Genomic DNA, 21036 nt, shown 5'->3' on the forward strand with positions numbered 1-21036 from the left:
TAATCTGAAGAACTTACCTGGCTCAACTCAACTCAACATAACTGAACTCATTTCAATATAATGCAGTTTAAAACAAGTGCGATATAAAGAAAAGTTGTTAAAAACATGATGTCAACTCTGTGTGTAAGCAAAGATACACTATAACTCTGAAAATGTATGTAAAAATACAATAAACTGTGTATATAAGAATACAATTACTTCTGTGGGAGTTTCTCTAACTGACAACCATCACGTAAGAGCTATTGTGATAATACAACGTTTTGCCTCACACTGCCACGGCCGTCCTATACCTTGCCGAGGGTATAGAACCTGAACTACTAAGTGGATCCACTAGTCTATGCTAAAAAGCACTAAAGAAATCATCTAAAAAGTATGACCCTTTTCTACCCATGGTGGCTACATGGTTTATGGGGGCTGTGAGATGTCTGAACTGTCCCCCTTATCGGTGCTCAATACTACTTCCAAAAATATAATATTAGCTCTTATGTTTAAAAACATACTTCTTTCTGTGATTTGAGATTAGTGCTCAAAAACGTTGCTCAAAGTCTATCTTGGAAATCAAAGTTTCCTCTCTTGCTTCATTTAGAAAGCGATTACTCTTTTCTGAAAACTAGCCCGAAGGCTCTTTGGAAATTGAAGTTTCCTTTCTTGTTTAAATTTGAAAATATTTTAAACTCTTTGGGAATACATAGTCCCCATATACTTTTGAAGAAATGAACTTCAAACTTTACTCTTAATTCATTACTCAACTTGAACTTTAAGTCTTAAAACAAAGTTAAAACATTTGGAAAAGACTTTTGGAAAATTCTAAGAATTTCTCTTGACTTGACTCTTACTTCTCTTGATCTTAGCTTTCCTTGAATTGGATTATGGATTCAAGGTTCATGATCTCGTATTTATAAATGATTTCATGATGTTTAGATGTAACTTAGAGTGTTGGAATAAACTAGAAAACATAGGTACATCGCTAAGGAACAAGTACTAAAAGGTGGGGAACGAATGGGGAGAACTGGTCTCCCTGGCGCTCCGAGAGGTGCAGGGCGCCAGCCCTCGAAGTTCAGAGAACATGTTGGGGCAAGCTGGCTGGCGCGTCGCCCCAAGGGGTAAACTTCAGAGACCCTTTTGGGGCGCGCTGGCTGGTGCGACGCGCCACTCTTATCCCTAGGTGTTTGGCGACTTTTCTTGCTCGTTTTTCTTCTCTAAACCCCCTAAACTTCAATGGTTTTTCCCCAAACATTTAGAATCAATTATTACCTCAATATATGCTAGATTCAAACCAAAATTACACCCGAAAACATGAATCAAAGCGCAAGAAACTTCAACAACATAACCCACAAGAATTCAAACGAATTTCACCAAGAACTCAAAGGATTTACTTTCATATCAAACATATTTCGCTGCATTGAATCATGATTGGAGCATGGGTGAAGTAACCCAATACTATGTGATCTCACATACCTTGTAGGGATCACCCCCGAAGAAATTCACAAGCTAAACTTGACGATCTTGACGAATCTTGCTTCCTCTTCTCCTTTCTCCAAGCCCTAGCGTGAAATTCACTTTTTCTAAACTGACTAAAATCTGATTTTACCCCAATTAAACTCCTAAAACCGAATTAATTAAGTTGGGTAAGGAAAAGACCAAACTACCCTTCCAAAATCCGGATTGGACTTTCCTTATTCGAATAGCCTAACTTCCAAAGGGAATAACTCACTCATAAGAACTCGGAATCATGTGAACTTGGTGGAGTTGGAAAGATCGTTCCAAGAGATTTTCTACGATATCTAGAAGTACACTTAACTCATCTTGAGCTAGAAGTTATGGTCATTTGAAGTTGACCGAAAACTTACTTTTTCCTAACTTGACAAAATTTCTAGATTTTTTTTTCTTTTACCCTCCCTAGGAGCTCCCACCCCTTTTTTCTCCCTTGGTGACTCGAATTCGCAACCTTCGGGTTGGAAGTGAGGGGTGCTTACCATCTAAGCAACTCTCTCTCGTCAATTTCCATATTTTCATTCTTTCCAAAAATGACTAATTCAAATTCTTAGTTTCTTCCTAGTTATTTCAAATTGTGAGATGTTACACCCACACTAAACCTCTAGTGGGAGAACCAACTACCATTCCAAGGCTAACCCATTAAACTATTTTAGAACAAAACAATGCTATAATACACTAGGAAAATAATTTATAAGCAACTAAAAGTTTGAGTTTCCATAAAATCAACCTATCAAGTAAAAGTGATCGTGGAATAAGCTCCCCAGAATCTGAAAGTCATAGTACCAAAAAATCTAATAGTCTAGGATAGGGGATGCAACCCCAAAAATAAAAGAAATAAAGCGTAAGTCTTGTCTGAGTCCTAATAATGGACTAAGAAAGAAAAGAAGAATCCTTGGTAGCTTCGGAGGAAGTGGCTCGCCCTTGGATTTAGATAACAGAAGTCTCATAGCCGAGGACTCAAAAAAACCACCGGAGTATATGCCTTATACTCAACAAAGAAAGAGTAAGTGCAATAACAGTACACAATCACAGTGTATTGGTAAGATCATCGGTTAGTTCCAGTAAATGAAATATGAACAAAAGCATATATTGTTAAAAATTAGTGCATCTTTAGTGTTTTACTATTTTACTTTTGCGTTGTTTAGTTTACTTAGTCAAATAAATTAGTTCTTATTTCGTAGGAAGTTTATCTTGATAGGATTCTTATTCATTAGAGTCATTTTAGGAGTTGAAGTTAGTGGTATATTATCTACAGATGTTGCGTATTTGCTGTAAAAACAAGGAGCCTTCACTTTTGCGTTGTTCTCTATTCTATTTTCTATTCGACTGCTGCACTTGTTCTTTCTTTTCTCTGCGTGTGCTTTTGTTTTATGGTATCCGAGCCAGGTTACTGGCTTGAACATTCTTTCCTTCTTCTTGTCTATCAAGTTTGTTAAGTCTTGTTGGATGAGATTGAAACTTGCAGAGAAAAAGTTTGTGCAATATGGAGTCAGCAAATGGGAGAAATAGTTCAAACACACAGTTTGGTGTTGAGAAGCTTGTAGGGACAAACTACAAGTACTGGAGAATGTGTATGGAGGCTTACCTTCAAGGTCAAGACCTGTGGGATCTTATTGCTGGTGCTGAAGCCAAAATTCCAGCAAATACTCCAGAAAATTCAGATTCACGTAGAAAATGGAAGATCAAATGTGGTAAAGCACTTTTTTCCTTTGAGAACATCAATTGGAAAAGAGCTCATCGATCATGTGCGTGATGTTAGTTCATCAAAAGAAGTCTGGGAGATACTTGAGCGATTGTTTACTAAAAAGAACATTGCTAGGCTGCAACTGCTGGAAAATGAATTGGCAATGCTAACACAGGGAGGCATGTCTATAGCTGAATATTTCTTACGAGTTAAAGTTATTTGTGCTGAAATTTCTGAATTAGATTCTGATGAGAAGATTGGTGTAGCAAGATTGCGACGATTTCTTATTCGAGGATTGAAGAATGAGTATAATCTATTCGTCACCTCCATTCAGGGCTGGACAAAGTAACCTTTAGTTGAAGAATTTGAAAATTTGCATCTCAACCAATAGGCATTGGCAAAGCAAATGGCAAAAATCCTTGAACCAGATGCAGCTCTCTTTTCAAGGGATAAGAATAAATAGAAAAACACATCATTTGAAAGCATGAACAATGAAAAGGAATCAAATGGTGAAAAATCTACCGGTGGCAACTTTGATAATAGAAAGTGATATAGATGCCGTAAAATTGGACACATAAAAAAATACTGTATAGTAAATCTCTCAAAAGCAAATATTGCAAGTGAAAATGATGGAAATGATAAACCCAAATGGAAGCAGTGCTTCACTATTGAGGTTACTAAATGGATGAACGATGATGTCGTACCCGTTTAAGCTCTCTACAATAATGATAGTTGCAAACAATAATGGATCCCTGATTCTGGTTGCTCACATCATGTAACCGGAAATGATTCTCTTCTTTCAGAGTTGCGTCAACACAAAAGAGAACGAGTAGTTGTTACAGTGGATAACTCGACGTATCTAGTAGCTATTGAAGGAGTCTTGAAGATTGACGTTGGAGATACAAGGGTTGTCAAGTTGAACGGTGTATTCCATGCTCCAGGCTTGAAGAGAAACTTAGTTCAGTTTCTCAAATCATTGATTCTGGAAAATATATTATGTTTGGTCCAAATGATGTGAAGATTCTAGATAATGTGAAGAACATATATGCTGATGTTGTTCTTATGGGTGAAAAGAAGGTTTGTTGTTTGTCATGGCAATAGGGAAAGCTTATGTGAAGAAGACAAGTCAAACAGATAACGCATCAATTTGGCATGCTTGATTGGGGCACTTGGGATACCAATTGTTGCGGCAAATCTGTTTGAAGAAACTGGTGGATGGTCGACCAGCTCTTCAAAATATTCATGAAGATGTAGTTTGTCAAGGTTGTTAATTTGGAAAATCATATCGTCTTCCATTTCAAAGATTAATAAATCGTAGATCCACTATGTTTGAGTTGGTTCATACAGATTTGAGGGGACAAACAAACAAAACAAGTTATAGTGGTTTTCTGTATGTCATGGTACTTGTAGATTACTTCTCAAGATATACATGGGTGAAGTTCTTGAAAGAGAACAGTGAAGCCTTGTCAAAATTTGTTGAATTTAAAACTGCCGCGGAAAAGGATTTTGGGGTAAAAAGTTAAATGCTTGCGTAGTGACAATGGTGGCGAATATATGTCTAATGCATTCTTTAAATACTACGATAAGAATGGTATTTTGAGGCAAATGACGTATCCAAATACCCCCCAACAAAATGTTGTTTCTGAAAGGAAATAACTCATCTTGTTTCTACAAGCCTTTCTAGGCTGCACGATAAGAATCTCCCTCGAGAGCTTTGGGCTGAAGCTATTCAATGCACGTGTCATGTGATAAATTGTTTGCCTCCATGTACAGGTAAAGAAAGATCCCCTTTTGAATTTCTATATCATGAAAAGCAAATGCAAATTATTTTTGGGTATTTGGTTCAACTTGTTATGCTCATATTCCAAAAACTAACCGAACAAAACTTGACCTGAAAGCAAAAAAGTGAGTCTTTATTGTCTATGATTCATATAGGAAAGGGTGGAGGTGTATGGATCCTAAAACCAAGAAATTAGTCACTTCCAGAGATATTGTGTTTGACTAAATATCATCATACCATTCTGCCCAGAAAACCAGCAATCAAGAAACCATTCTTGATAGTGATCAAGAGAATTTTGAGAAACTTCCAGAGAGCAACTTGCAAAAACCAAATAATGAAGGAAGCTCAAATTCAGATGATGTTGAACGACAATCTGAAAGGAGGTCAACAAGGGAGAAAAGACAACCAAGTTACTTCAAAGATTATGAGGTACAGCTGAACAGCTGCTCAATTACGTTTTGCTTCTTTACAGGAGTATTCGATGAAACAGTAAGCTATGAAGAAGCCAAAGGTCATCCTGAGTGGAATGCATCTATGCAAGAAGAAATTGATGCTTTGAACAAAAATCAGACGTGAGAGTTGGTGTCGGAGCCTGAGAATTGTGAGCTGATCACTTGCAAATGGGTTTATCGTTTGAAGAAAAACTCGGACGGGGTTGTCGACAAATACTAAACTCAGCTTGTTGCACGTGGTTTTTCTCAAAGTTATGGACTGGATTATGAGGAAACATTCAGTCTAGTTGCAAAAATGGTAACTGTAAGAACCATTTTTTCTCTTGCGGCATCTATGAATTGGAAGTTGTGGCAGCTTGATGTAAAGAACACTTTTCTTTATGGAGAATTGGATCGCGAAGTGTTTATGGAGCAGCCAAAAGGATACGTGTCTCTGCAGTATCCTCAACATGTTTGTCGATTAAAGAAGAGTTGTATGTTCTTAAATAAGCATCACTTGCGTGGTATGGTAAAGCTGCCCAATACTTGATTTTATGTGGCTTTAAGTTTCTGATGCAGATTCTAGTTTATTTATTAAATCAGAATCAATTGTTCACATGATGGTCTTGTTATATGTGGATGATATGATCATTACTGGAAATAATGAAGCTGCAACTTCTATGTTGAAAAATGATCTTTCGATTCGATTTGAGATGAAGAATTTGGGGGAAATGAGTTGTTTTCTTGGTCTAGAAGTTGATAAAACAGATCAAGGATATTTTATTTCTCAAAAGACATATGCAAGAAAATTGCTGCATCGTTTTGGCATGGGGGAGTCGAAAGAAAAAGCCACTCTAATGGAACCAGATAAAGTTGATGAAAGATGAAGGAAAGCCATTAAAAGATGCCAAAAATTTTCACCAACTTGTTGGTAGTTTAATTTATTTAACTATCACAAGACCAGAGATTGCTTATTCTGTTGGAATTGTTTCTCAGTTCATGCAGTGTCCAAGAAGTTCACACCTTGATGCAGCAAGAAGAATTCTTCGTTATGTGAAGGGCTCACTTGATCATGGTCTTATGTACAAAAGACATGAAAATTTTGTGCTCAATGGATTTACTGACGCAGATTCGGCTGGAGATGCGAATGATAGACATTCAACATCAGGATATTGTTTTAATACTAGTTCAGTTATGGTATCTTGGTGCAGCAAGAAGCAACCAGTGGTAACATTATCTAGCACTGAAGCTGAGTACGTAGCCGCAACTATGGTTGCAGAAGAATGTATGTGGTTGAAGAGATTAATAGGAGTGATGATGTGCAAAGTTGATTATGCTATTCAAATTAGATGTGATAATGAAAGTGTTGTCAAGCTTGCATCGAATCCAATTTTTCATGGTTGGATGAAGCACATAGAGGTTCGTCATCACTACATTCGAGAGAAAGTATTGGAGCTAGAAGTTGTTCTGAAAGGAATTTCCACAAATGAGCAAGTAGCAGACATATTTACAAAGGACTTGATAAAGCCTAAGTTTGAATATTTCAGGGCTGCTTTTGGAGTTATTGATCGTAAGCATGCACTAATGGGGAGTGTTAGAAAGTAGTGCATATTCAGTGTTTTACTGTTTTACTTTTGCGTTGTTTAGTTTACTTAGTCAAATAAATTAGTTCCTATTTTGTAGGAAGTCTATCTTCATAGTTATTAGAGTCATTTTAAGAGTCGAAGTTAGTGGCATATTATATACAGTTGCTGTGTATTTGCTGTAAAAACAAGGAGCCTTCAGTTCAAGAAAATATAAAGTTCTTCTCTGTTCAATTTCATGTTCGACTGTTGCACTTGTGCTTTGTTTTCTCTGCATGTGCTTTTGTTTTAAATACTTATCAATAAGCACATAATACATAATTACAAACATAAGTACAACATAGATTGAACATCTCATGTAATGACCCATTTGGTCATTTTTGGAAATTTTCATAAAATTACAATTTTTTCCCTCCCGATATTGATCCCGAGTTAGTTTTATTTTATTTTTGAAAGTTGTTTTCAAACTTTGAGTAAAAAGTTGTGAATTTCTTAAGTTTTAAGTTTGAAAGGCTAAAGTTGTTAAAAGTGGTTTTCGGTATCTTTTAAAGTTTCGAGTGTCCAAATGAAATTCCGTCAATTTCATTGGTCCTGAAATGTGGAAATTGTTCTATGAGAGTTGTCGGTTTCATATTTGGAGTCCTTTTGAAGATTTGAGGTCCTAAGTTGGAAATTGGTGAAATTTTGCCTTTGGACTTACTTTGGTCAACATTTGGTGTTTGGATGCTGAGATAGGAATTTTGAGAGTTCCGTTGGATTCGGGGGATGATTTTAGGCCTAGGTGAGGTTTTGGTTGAATTTTTAGATTTCCAGAGCATGATTTATCCTTTTTAGGCGTTAATCTAGTTTCTTGTGACTTTCAAGAGTTTCGGGTCAAGGTGACTGTAATGTCCCATTTCTTGTGAAATTGATTTTGATTGTTAATTGACCATTTTACCCGCCTCCTTAGCATTTTCATGCTTAGTTTGTGTTTTGGGAATGTTTGGTGTGGTTTTCGATGCAATCTTGTGTGTTTTTGGTAATTTCACCCTTTTTGAGTTGTGAATTCTTGATAGAATTGACTCCAGTCAACATTTGGAATTCCAAGCATCAGATGGGATCTTTGTCAGTTCTATCGCATTGGGAACGTCGAGTTTGAGCTAGTTAGGTGGTTGGTATGGTTTTCGAGGCCTTAGGTTGAGTTTTGAGGCATTTGGGTGAAAAGTTGAGTTTTAGGCTTAAGAGTAGTCCGAGAGGGTAATTCCATCATTTGACCTCTTTTTGGAAATCCAATGATTCCATTGAGTCTGTAATGTCGATTCTAGTGGGGTCGTGTGTCTACTTTATTTTTACCAGACCCCGAACGATTCTCGAGGGTCCATTTGAAGGTGCTTTTATTTGAGCTTGAGTTGCTGGTTTTGAGTTTCTGGTGCAAGTCATTTTTTACCTTCGCGATCGTGAGACAAAATGTCTTTTTCGTGGCCTTCGCGATCGCAGCCCATAGGCTCGCATTCGTGATGAATTTCCTTCTTCTAAGCCTTCGCGATCGCGGATAACTTGTCTCGCAATCGTGATAATTCCTCTGTATCTTTCGTGACAATGAGAATTAGTGGCTCACAATTGCGATGAGTAAATTTTATCGAGACAAAACTCAAATTCAGGATTTCTTCCAAAATTCTCATTTCCACCATTTTAAAACCCTTGGAGCTTCGTGAGGCGATATTTAATTGAATCTTGGTGATTTCTTGATTTGGGTAAGTTTCTTTTCTTTAATCTTTATCGATTTCTATTAATTCCATCTTCCAAAACATCTTTAAATCATTTTGAGTGGAGATTTTAGGGCTTTTTCCCTAGATGAGAAATATGGCGATTTCTTCATTTCAAGCTCGTTTCTTACTTGATTTCAATGGGGTTTTCAACCACAGTTTTCTTTTGTCTTGTGGAAAGTGTATTTTCAATTGAAAAATATGATTTCGCCTTTTCAATTTTCGAAATGAATTTTGGACTATTTTATTTCTGATTTCAAAACATTTCAATATGGGTATCATTGGACTTCTTTGGATGGACTCTTTCCATTTTTGATAGTTGGGGATCGTTCCGGTTAGAGTGTGGTTGAGGATTTTCCTCGGTAAAGTTGTTCGGGTAATGTTTTAGCCTTGAGGTAGGTTTGACTATCCCTATTTTAGACTGAGATAAGGAATTAACTTGTTCTTAGGAAGTTAACTATTAAATGAGTAGTTCTATGTTCCTTCGAAGTTGGTAAGTGTGGATATCCTTGTTTTAATTCGATTGATGCCTTCTTGTAATGTTTAGCGTGTGTGGAGGCTTATGTGATACTGTTAACTATTGTGGGAAGTCTGTGGTACTTGAGAAATTGTTCGAGCTAGGGGCTTGAGTTGACTTATGAACATCTTAAAATAAAAGAAATGCTTTCTAGTGGTAAAGACTGATTTCAAATGAATTTTTCCCCTATCCCTACCATTGAGAGTACATTTCATGACTTGTTAAGTTTTGAACTTGATGTTATTTACAACTCTTAATGAATTGATCATATCTTGTGTTGTATGTGTTATGAAACATTCATCCTCATGCAGCATATCATGGTTTATGGAAATATGAGAAAAGGGAGAATTACTATCTTTTTGAGAAAGAAATGTGACACCTTACTTATATCCTTGATCACGCTAAGGTGGAAAGTTGATGAGACATTGAGATATTTAGATTGGTATATGGATTGCGAGTCCCCCATGGGTCCTTTTCTAAAATCTAGAGGCTCGGAAAGGTGTATATGACAGGTTGTGCGACGAACTTGGTACCACCACACCATTCCCTCATTTCGTTGCATTGCATTTGGGCTAGACTTATTGTGTTGTGTAACTTGTTGATGTGATCATTTACGTCATTCTATATAAATTGGTGGCACTAATGGCAGAATGGAGCTTTTCTGCATGCAGGTGGAAGCATTCTTAGTTATTTCTTTAGTCTTTTTAATTGTTTATACTCAGTCGGTCTAACCTACTGAGTACTTTGGATTGTACTCACCCCCTACTTCCATTATCCCTTTGATGTAGATCCCAGTCAGGGTGAGCCTCGTAGTAGATGAATGGATTCCAACGATGTTCCTTCTTTCAAAGTTGTGGTGAGGCCATACTTTCTGGATCACCATTGGTCTCCCTCTATTGTTCGAAGTCTTTAACTTACTTTTCAAAGACTTAAGATGTATTTCATATTCGGGATTGTATTCGATGCTCTTTATACTTATGCTACCAGGTTATGGGATATTCCTTGTTACTTTCTATTGTTTGTGGCCTGACTTCCCTTTGGGAGTCTATTCCCATTAGCATTCTCGTGCGGATATAAGATATGATCTTCATTGGCTTAGGTTTGTACACACCTTCCCATTATAGTTTATCCCTTCCCATAATCTCTAGAATTACTGTCTTAAAATTGCAGTTCAAAATAGCATGATAGAGGGACAACCAAGTTGTCACGCCCCGAGCCTACACCCTGGACGTGGCCGGCACTCGAAGACCATTGATGGCCCCCAAGTGAACCCTTGGCCTGGCTTTCTTAACTCAGCGGAAAACTCAATGCAATGCAAGGTTATAAAACAACCTAACTGATAAAAATCTGGCCAAAAAGGCAACTCGAATCGCAAAATAAAATATTTACATATATACATAGATGAGAGACTCAAAACTACCTGACTGATTGTCTATGAAGCCTCTAAAATACTGAGATGGATGTTGGGACAGACCCCACAACATCCTAATAAAACAAAACTAAGAGAACAAAATAACTGAGTCCTCCGGAATGCAAAGAGGCTCACCACTGACTCTGAAGTACTCAACTGGATCAACGGCGAACCGGATGCTGGTCCTGGGTACCTGTGTCTGCATCATAATAAGATGCAGGCCAATTGGCATCAGTACATTGAATGTACGAGTATGCGAGCTGGAAAGCTGAACCACAACTTAAGCTTGGAAGGAGTACAAAGGAACTCTTACCTTGGCTCTATTAAACTCTTCATGGATAACTGAACTCAATATATAAAGCAACAAGACACATGCAATATATAAAGCTTGTAAAATAGTGTAAACAACTTAGTTCGTTATGGATAAAACGATAACAAACTCAACTTTACTTATATAAAAGTAATATAACTTTTGTGGGAGATTCTTTAACCGACAACCACCACTATGAGCCCTAGTGATGATACAACGTTTTACCTCACGTTGCCCAAGGACCATCCTATACCTTGCCATGATATAGGAAACTAACTTTACTAAGTGGATCCACTAGCTTAACTTACGTGATCATCTAAAAAGTATGACCCGTTAAATCCCATGTTGGCGCATGGTTCTTATGGAGAGTTGAGTTAATATGAACTCGTGTCCCCACTCGGTGCTCAAGACTACCCCCAAAACAATACTTTAGCTCATAAGTGTTTTAAACACATCTTTCTTTAGTTGAGATAATTACTCAAAGCTTAGCCCAAAGGCTCACTTGGAAACGATGTTCCTTTTTCTTGAAAACTAGCCCACAGGCTCTTTTGGAATCATAGTTCTTTTCTTACTCAAATGTAAAAACATTTAGAAACTTCTTTGGGAATACATAGTTCCCTAATAACTTTTGAGAAATGAACTCAACTCTATACTCTTTACTCAACTTGAAACTCTTGACTCTTTACTCTTTACTCAACTTGAAACTTGAGCCTTAAAATGAAGTTAAAACATTCAATAAAGACTCTTGAACAACTTTAAAGACTTGCTTTGACTCACTTCTTTAACTTCTAGACTTAACTCTTAACTTCACTTGACTTGGAAACTAATTCTCCTTGAATTGGAATTATGGATTCAAGGTGTTTGATCACATGTTATGGACGAGTTCTTGACGTTTAGACGTACCTTGGAGTGTTGAAAACAACTATAAAACATAGGTACAACACCAAGGAACATGCATAAGAAAGTGTGAAAAGAATGGGGAAACTTGGCGTCCTTGGCGCTCTGCAAGGCGCGGAGCGCCAACCCTCGACGCTCAGAAGGACTGCTGGGGCGCACTGCTAGGCGCGGTGCCCCAAGGGAGAAAGCTCAGAAACTCCTTTGGGGCGCTGGCAAGCGCGACGCGCCACCCTTTCCCCAGAAAACTCAACTTTTCTTCCTCTTTTTCCCAACTCTAAACCACCCTAACTTCAAAGGTTTCAACCCCAAACACTAATCCCTCAGCATACAAGAGATTCAACTCAAAAACACAACCAAATCATGTCCCAAATCAACAAGGAACTTCAACAACACAATTAACAACATCAACAACACAACCAACATCTTCAACAACACAACCAACCTTTTCTCACAAATAAAACGAGTTTGGCGTGTGGGGGAAAGGACCAACCCCAACACTATGAACTCACATACCTAGTAGGGATCACCCCCGACAATATCCACGACGATCTTTGATGAAACCTTGCTTGATTTTCTCTTTCTCCTATTTTTCTCTTCTTCACTCACAAACCCTCACTCTCACTCTTTAAAATGAGAAAAACTTATCAAAATCAGTCTAACACACTAATATATATCCAAAAGAAAAGGCTAGGGAAAAGACCAAAATACTCTTACGAATTTCCGGACAGACTTCGCTGCCAACTGCCCAACTTCCGAAGGGCATAACTAACTCATACGAACTCGGAATCGAGAAAACTCAGTGGTGTTGGAAAGATCATTCCACAAGCTTCGCAAACATAACTAGAACTACACCTAACTAATCCTGAGCTAGGAGTTATGACTGTTCAAAGTTGGCCAAAAACTCACTTTTTCCCATACTTAACCAAATTTCCAGATTTTTAAATTCCTTCCAAAAATAACTATTTCCAATTTCCAGCTTCTCTATAATTATTTCAAATTGCCGGATGTTAAACAAGTCATATCCAAAATCACATCAAAATCCACCATTTCCAAAATAACAAAATCAACTCAAGTCTAAAGATCTATAAACGTCAAAAAACAAGAACAGTACACATGGGTTATTACAACAGACTCTCCAACTAGGGTAGCAACATAAATAAGGGCATCAAGCATATCACAAGTCAAGTCAAGTACCAAAGCAAATCTAAAAGAAACATATGAATAAGTGGAGTCAGATCAAATAAAAAATAAGCCATCTAGTCACATACAAGAATAGTATATTCTCACAGCATTTGATTCCTCGGCCTCTGGATTTCTAGAAAAGTATAACACTGAGATCTATCATCACCCTGGACCACCCTTTTACTAAGTTGCATCTGTCCTCTCCCTACATTACCATTTCCTATGCCCCTCACCCTTTCTGATTATCATGTTACCCACATTGTGAGTGTCCTCTACAATTATCACCTCTCCCTATTAGAACTATAACTCTAGACTACAACTGAACTAGTTTACCTGTCGGGTCTAAGGGAATTCTTTCCTAAAGTGACTTTCCTCACCATACTTGCAGCATGCTCGGTAAAGCAAAAGTCTACTCATTAATGAGAAGGAAGTTCCTTGGATACCCTGAGATGGAGACTATTGTGTGGCCCTAGAAATGCCACTCGTAGAAGCAGGCAAAGCTGTCTTAATCAGAAAAGTTGAAAATGCCTACTAACCAGACCCTTTGGAGTAAGAAAAATTCTAGGTGCCCACACTCTTAGGACTTTAAGTTAATGCCTTGGACTGTCCAGCATATTGACATTTTTCATAACATAGTCTGTTACCTCATTAAAGCTCTTCCAAGCTGAAGTCATGTGCACAAATAAAACCTGCAAATCAGTGTTCAATTGTCACGACCCGAGCCTACACCCTAGATGTGGACGGCATTCAAGAACCATTGTTGGTCCCCAAGCGAACCCTTATCTTGGCTGACTACAAGTGGAAGACTAACTTGAGCATACATAAGCATCAAATTGAAAGAGACGTTTAAAAACAGTTTATGAATCTCAAAACTTTGTTGAATATACTTAGTATGAAACATAAGTTTAAATAAAACATCTAAAAACTGAAAGACTCTCCAAAACTGTCTATCTATAAAGCTTCTACTATTAAGGAAGGATGTCGGGACAAGACCCACGACACTTCAAAACTACTAATTGGAAAATAACTACGAAGTCCTCTGGAATACAATGAGGCTCACCAAAGCTAACTGGAGTGTAGAATGAACTCAACGAAGTGCCTATTAATAATCATGAACACCTATATCTGCATCATAAAAGGATGCAAGTCGAATGACATCAGCACATGGAATGTACGAGTATGTAATATGGCAGAGTAAACGAACAACTGAAAGAAAGGTCTGCAATAGATAACAATGTACTCAAGCTGAATGTAAAGAAATAAAGAAGTTAAATCATAATAAGTTTCTCTTTTATCAATGTACAAATTGATGTCTCTAGGAATACATAGTCCCCTTATACTCATACTTGAAAACTCTTTCTCAAAAACATTTAAAAATCATATTATAATATGATCATTGATGACTCCGGAAGTCATAATGCATAAACATTGATTGTATATCTAGATACCATACTGCTTAAATATTGATGACATACTTAATTGTCATACTAATCATATTTTAGAAACTCTTTTCTCAAAACTCATCTTTACTTTCTCAAAACTCAGTTTAAGAACTTAACTGTTGGCTTTAAAAAAAGCTTTTCAAAATTTATAACTCAAAATAGGGTTCATGCTGAAATATAGACATGAACAAATCAACTCAAGGATCTCAATAACAATATAGAAGCTCAATAATTAGGAATAATGTTTTTAAAAATAAACATGAACTCAAGAACTCAAAATCAACTTATCTCAAGAATACTCAAATCTAGAGAAAGAATCCTAGATTACTCTTTTACTGATTTGAAAGTAGATGTAGGGCGTGAGGACGAATTAGTCCAACACTATGATAACCTTACATACTTGGAATAACAAGGTTCTTGAAGAACCTGAAGAAAAACTTCATTAATAGTCTTGAAACCCTAGCTTGAAGGTAAAGAATCAAGAAAACCTTTCTTGAGATTCTTGAATTAGTTTCCTGAAATCTCCATGGCAAAGAATTATGATTTTCATTAGTGATTCATAATTGTATGGAGGAATTTGAGTTGAAAATAATGGAATTCTTGGAGAAAGACTTACCTTGAAGAAGAACCTTGAAAAAGATGAGAAGAATCTAGAATGGAGTCTTCTACTTTGATTTTTTCCTTAGGGTTTTATCTTAGAGTTTGACAGAGAAGAGAATGATGGACTAAGAGATGAAAATCTGATTGTTTTGGGTTTTTAATTAGTTAATAAATTCGTTTAGGGTTTTCTTAGAGGTAAAACAACAAAAAAACCCTTTTAATGTTTTTCTGTCAGATAATTCATGACAACACTATATAAGATTACTAAAATGGTCATAACTTTTTACTCAAAGGTTGGATTGTTGCGAAATTGGTGGCGTTGGAAAGTAGATTTAAATACCTTTAATTTGAAAGGTTATAGGCCACTTAACTTTTTATATCTTAAGATATATGGTCGTTTCAAGTTTACGCAAGTAAAATCTTACATCAAAACTTAATCAATAAGGAAACTTTCAACTCTACTTGTGCTAGGGGATTCTAGTGACCTTAATTCATATCCAAATCATTCCCACACTAAAGAATTTACCTTTACACATATTGGTAATTTATGAATCACCCGATATGACCCTACAAGTAAGTGAAGAATGGTTCAAGTCTTAACTTAGAAATTTTTGGGGTGTTACAATATTTTCCCCTTGGGATCATTCGTCCTCGAATGATTGCTCGTCTGAGAATGGAAAAGGGTTACTCTTACTTTATTCAAGTCTAACTCGGAATCATAAAGTAATTAACATAGGGTGATTATTCTGATCTAAATCACAAGATTTGGGTTTTATACCTCTGTAGGAAATCTCATCCCAAGAACACTACACCTTACCGCTACATTCAACTAACCTTGATCTCACATCACGAAACACCTAATGTATCACGCATTGTCCACATGTTAACGACACCATATTCACGCTTAGAACCTTAACCACTCCATAGACTCCTACTAACCTACTTACCAAGAACTTTTCATCCTCTTATCATCTCTACCAACTGAACTTTCATGCATTACCAACAGGAAACTGACATAGTATTCATTGGAAAACTTTATCTCCCTCTTCCTCCAAATTCATAACCTTATTTGGAATAAACACACCACCACTATCAAAATAAGAAATGTCAATCCTCTCCTTCATCATCACATAACTACTATCAACAACACCACTCTCCAAAACTTAAAGGGATTACTGAAAGGACTTTAGGGCGAAACATCATAAGCACGATTCATTCAAGATATCTGATATAAGAATATGCATGGCATAACATTATGTTGCTAGACATTAAGAGTAAATCATGAATTTGTGAGACTGAACATAGTGTGAAACATGATTGCTTATATGAATAGGTTTATATCATGAGGCTGATATCCATTACTTTATGGATAAGATTGAGATCAATGGGCTAAAGTCTTTGCCCCTCATTATGGAAACTGAGCATCAATGTGAATATCTCTGAAGTGTATGAGCATAGGTCATGAACACAATTCTGATATAAGAACAACATCTTGATGTTCTAATGACTGAACTTTTGAGGAATACGCTAGAGTGTGAATGGATTGATGTACCTCCTTAACTCTTTCTGAAGACATAACTATCTTATTCTCAATACTTTACTTGATTTCTCATCTTATCATCTCCCCCTTAGGTTTTAAGCTGACGTTTTTAAAGGTATGTATCTATTCCATCATCTCTAAATTAGTCTACATTCCCTTTACTCTAATACTCAGGAAAGGCTTATCTCATGGCTACTTAACTCTCCATAAGCAGGTACTAAGACTCCTTCTAAGACATCTTTCTAAGATGATTTTATTAACCTCTTCTCATTGGCTTATAAGGTCGCTTCATCTAACTCTTAAGGAAAAAAATAATGCTTACATCAGCCTATTCCATATTGACAGCTCAAATATACTATCTAGGCACACATGGAAAATAATTAACCTAATTGGAACCTCGTCTAATTACATACAATCTCGGGTACACCTCTTAATGCTCTTGTTACTCTTATGACTTAGCCACACTTCACTGACCTCATCTAAAAGTTAGGATCTCTCACTTGTACCACTCATATTCATTGCAGCTAACATCTCAATTCCTCACCTACTTTATGTCAAGTCTACCATATCAGATTTCAAGACTAATATCATCACCCTCATGTTGCCATTCTTTTTATCACAACACTCATCTCAAATTCAAGCTTAATCTTTCTTACTAAACCCGGATATTAATATGATTGCTCGCTTACCATACCAATTTACAACTACTAGATAAAATTTTAGAAACACTCGCCCACTAAAATCTCATGACAAGTAGTCAATCTTTATCTCCCAGTCTACATCTTTACATATTATTTCCACACTCCACTTCACAACTTAAGTACTATTTACTCATTCACTATACATCATTTCCTAATTAGTTTTATAACTCTTTGAATAATATAGGCTCTCCCTCAAAAATCATAAGCCTAGCTTAGATATATCACCTCGTGAATATTCCTGCTCTTTTATTAAACACATATACTTGGCCTTCATTAACACAATGTTACAATGACATAAACTCTCATTCTGGTTAAAGTATACTCTAAATCATCCTGACTAGTAACTAATTCTCTATCTCTTATCATGAACTCTATACAAAATTATTATTCCTTAGTCTACTCATAAAGGAAAAACTCCTCACTAATAACTTACTAGTGCATGACTACAACAACCTAATTTACCTCATCACTCTCTCCCTTCTTAGATTACTATACCTTTGTATGCATTCTTCTAACTCTGGGAACTTTTACTACTGTTGCTTATAACATCATAACGCATACTATATTTTCAAGCTCTAAAACATTCTTCCTCATAAGGGTCTCAACTGAAACAAGGTTCAGAGAAAAGAGTATGTATATACCTCTTGCTTTTATCTTAAACGCACAAATAATATGAATAAGAGTGCATCTTTTAAAATCTCAACGCTTAAGCTCACTCATGGGCTTCTCTCATGCCCCTCTGCAATCTTATGACTTTTTGAAGACTTTTTGCTAAGAGTAACTCATCGATAAGGATCTGACTTTGCTTTCCAACCACCTTGAGAATGAGGAGTAGTCGAATGGATATGAGAAAAGCACGAGTTAGAATACAGTCTTTATGACACTGTTCTACTGCATGATTTGGAATATGAAAGAAGGGAAACTTTTCTTAAATGTCTATAGTCCCTCATTTATAGAAGTGGCCCCTCACAACCATAAATAAGATCTTACTTGACACGACTTCATAGACACCTTAGGACACTTAAACTTTGTGCTCTGATACCAAGTTTGTCACGACCCGAGCCTACACCCTGGACGTGGCCGGTACTTAGTAACCATTCCTGGTCCCCAAGCGAACCCTCATCATGAATGAATACAAGCGGAAGACTAACTTGAGCATACATAAGCATCAAGTTGAATGAAATGCTTATAAACAGTTTACTGACACTCAAAACTTTGTTGAATATACTTAGTATGAAACATAAGTTTAAATAAAACATCTAAACTCCAAAATTGTCTATCTATGTAGCCTCTACTATTAAGGAAGGATGCCAGGACAAAACCCACAACACCTCAAAACTACTAACTGGAAAGTAATTGTGAAGTCCTCAGGAATACAAAGAGTCTCACCAAAGCTAACTGGAGTGTATAATGATCTCAACGAAGTTCCTGTTGATATTCATGAACACCTGTATCTGCATCATAAAAGGATGCAGGCCGAATGGCATCAGTTCATGGAATGTACGAGTATGTAATATGGTTGAGTAAACAAATAACTGAAAGAAAGGACTGGATTAGATAACAATGTACTTAAGCTGAATTAAAAGAAATAAAAGAGTTAAATCATTTAAAGCTTTACAAAATACTTTCTCATCTCTAAACTCAACGTAATAAGTGATGTATAAAAATATACTTAAACTCTATTGGGAAATTCTCTAACCGACAACCATCACTATGAGATACGTGATGATACAACGTCTCGCCCACGCTGCTGGAACTGCCTTATACCTTGCCAGGGTACAGAACACCTCAACTAAGTGGATCTACTAAGTTATGCTTAAAAGCAATAAGGAATCATCTAAAAACTATGACCCTTTACCCATGTTGGCATACATGGTTTATGGGGGCTGTGAGTTGTCTGAACTCTCTCCCATATCTGTCACACCCCGAGCTACCCCTGAGACGCGGACACGGGACCTAGGACCACAAGTGATCCCAAGCTAACCCTGCTGGCATGATCATGAGCATACTAAAGAAAATAAACTGATGCGGAAGCTAATTCATAAATAGATCTGAAAGATGGGGAATACCCATATACTAAAACTGAGATATATGAAAACTGATGAGTTTAATACAAAGAAGTTATTAACTCAATACTAAGCTGAATCTATCTATGTCTGAAATAAGCCTCTAAACTGACTAGAAATGTTGGGACATGCCCCAACTAGATCTAGCAAAACTGAAACTAAAGACTGAAAACTGAAAAATGACATGACTATTGTCCTCGAAGAATGAGGACTCACCACTGATGCTGCTGAACTGAAGATCGGGAATCGATCTAAGCGTGATCTGGATGCTGAGAACCTGAACCTACATCACGAGAAAATGTAGCGCACGTATGCGTCAGTACTTGAAGGGTACTGAGCATGCAGGATAGAGTAAAGCTGAAATAACATATAACTGAACAAAGCAATAAAGCAATGAAATCATCTGAACATGATATAGATACTGAAATACTGAATATTGAGCTAACTGATGCAATGACCAAATTTATAACATGCTGAGACTGAATACTGACTGTACTGAAATATGGTCAATGCAATAGAGTCTGACTGAACTGTGGGAGCTACTAATAACCGACATAAAACCACATGAGCTAAATGTGGAGTCCGACGTATACGCCCCATCGAGAGGACCCAATATACCCTGCCAGAGGTATAGAGGCATGCTGGCGTGATCACTAAACTGATGTTGCCCACAGAGGGGACTTACACCTACGTGGCTCGTAGTTCTGGGACTATATGGGTACGCTGAAACCCTAGTCCAACTCAGTATTATGCTACTCCCAATGAATTAAGTGGTTAACTGGTTATGACTGAATTTCTGTAAATACTGGATAGCTCGAAACTGAACATGCAAACTGAGAATGCAACAATTAATTTGATAATGATGCATTCATAAACTGAGGCATGTATAACTGGATATATTATGACTGAAATACTGAATAGCTTAAAATACTGACATGTAAATACTCATACTTGAAAACTCCTTTTTAGAAAACAATACTCTGATCATTGATGACTTGGGAAGTCATACTGCATAAACATTGATGGTATATCTAGATACCATACTATTCATACATTGATGACCTACTCAATTGTCATACTAATCATGTATTAGAAGCTCTTTCTCAAAACTCATCTTAACTTTCTCAAAAACTCAATTTAAAACTCAAGTGTTGTCTTAAAGAAAAGCATCTCATGATTTATAACTCAAAATAGGGTTTATGCTGAAATATACTGATAATGTGGCATAAAACTGGAGCATGTATATCTGAATAACTGAAATATTTGACCTAGCATGTGTAATTCAAGAACTAATGAAATACATAGCTAGGGTTCTGAAATTTATGTGATAAACTGAGCACTAACATGATAATTTGATTTGGAACATTAAATAACTAATTCATGATGATCTGTCGAAATTCTAGAAACCCTAGGTCTGTTCATAATCATGGAATCAAAAATCTGACTGAATTCTAGAGACCTAATAGGTGAAAGGAACCCACTAGTGAAATCCCACATACCTAGTGACGAATTCCACGGAGAAATCTTTCGATTTCGGGGCTGGAACTGAAGAAACCTCGTTGCGTTCTTGAACTAGGGTTCTTAACCTCTTTTCTCCTTTTAGCGTTCTAATTCTTCTAAGTTTGATTAATGATTTGACTTAGGTAAGTT

Source organism: Solanum verrucosum, unplaced genomic scaffold, assembly GCF_900185275.1.
Source record: "Solanum verrucosum unplaced genomic scaffold, falcon-dt-bn FXZP01000248.1, whole genome shotgun sequence".
Taxonomy (NCBI): domain Eukaryota; kingdom Viridiplantae; phylum Streptophyta; class Magnoliopsida; order Solanales; family Solanaceae; genus Solanum; species Solanum verrucosum.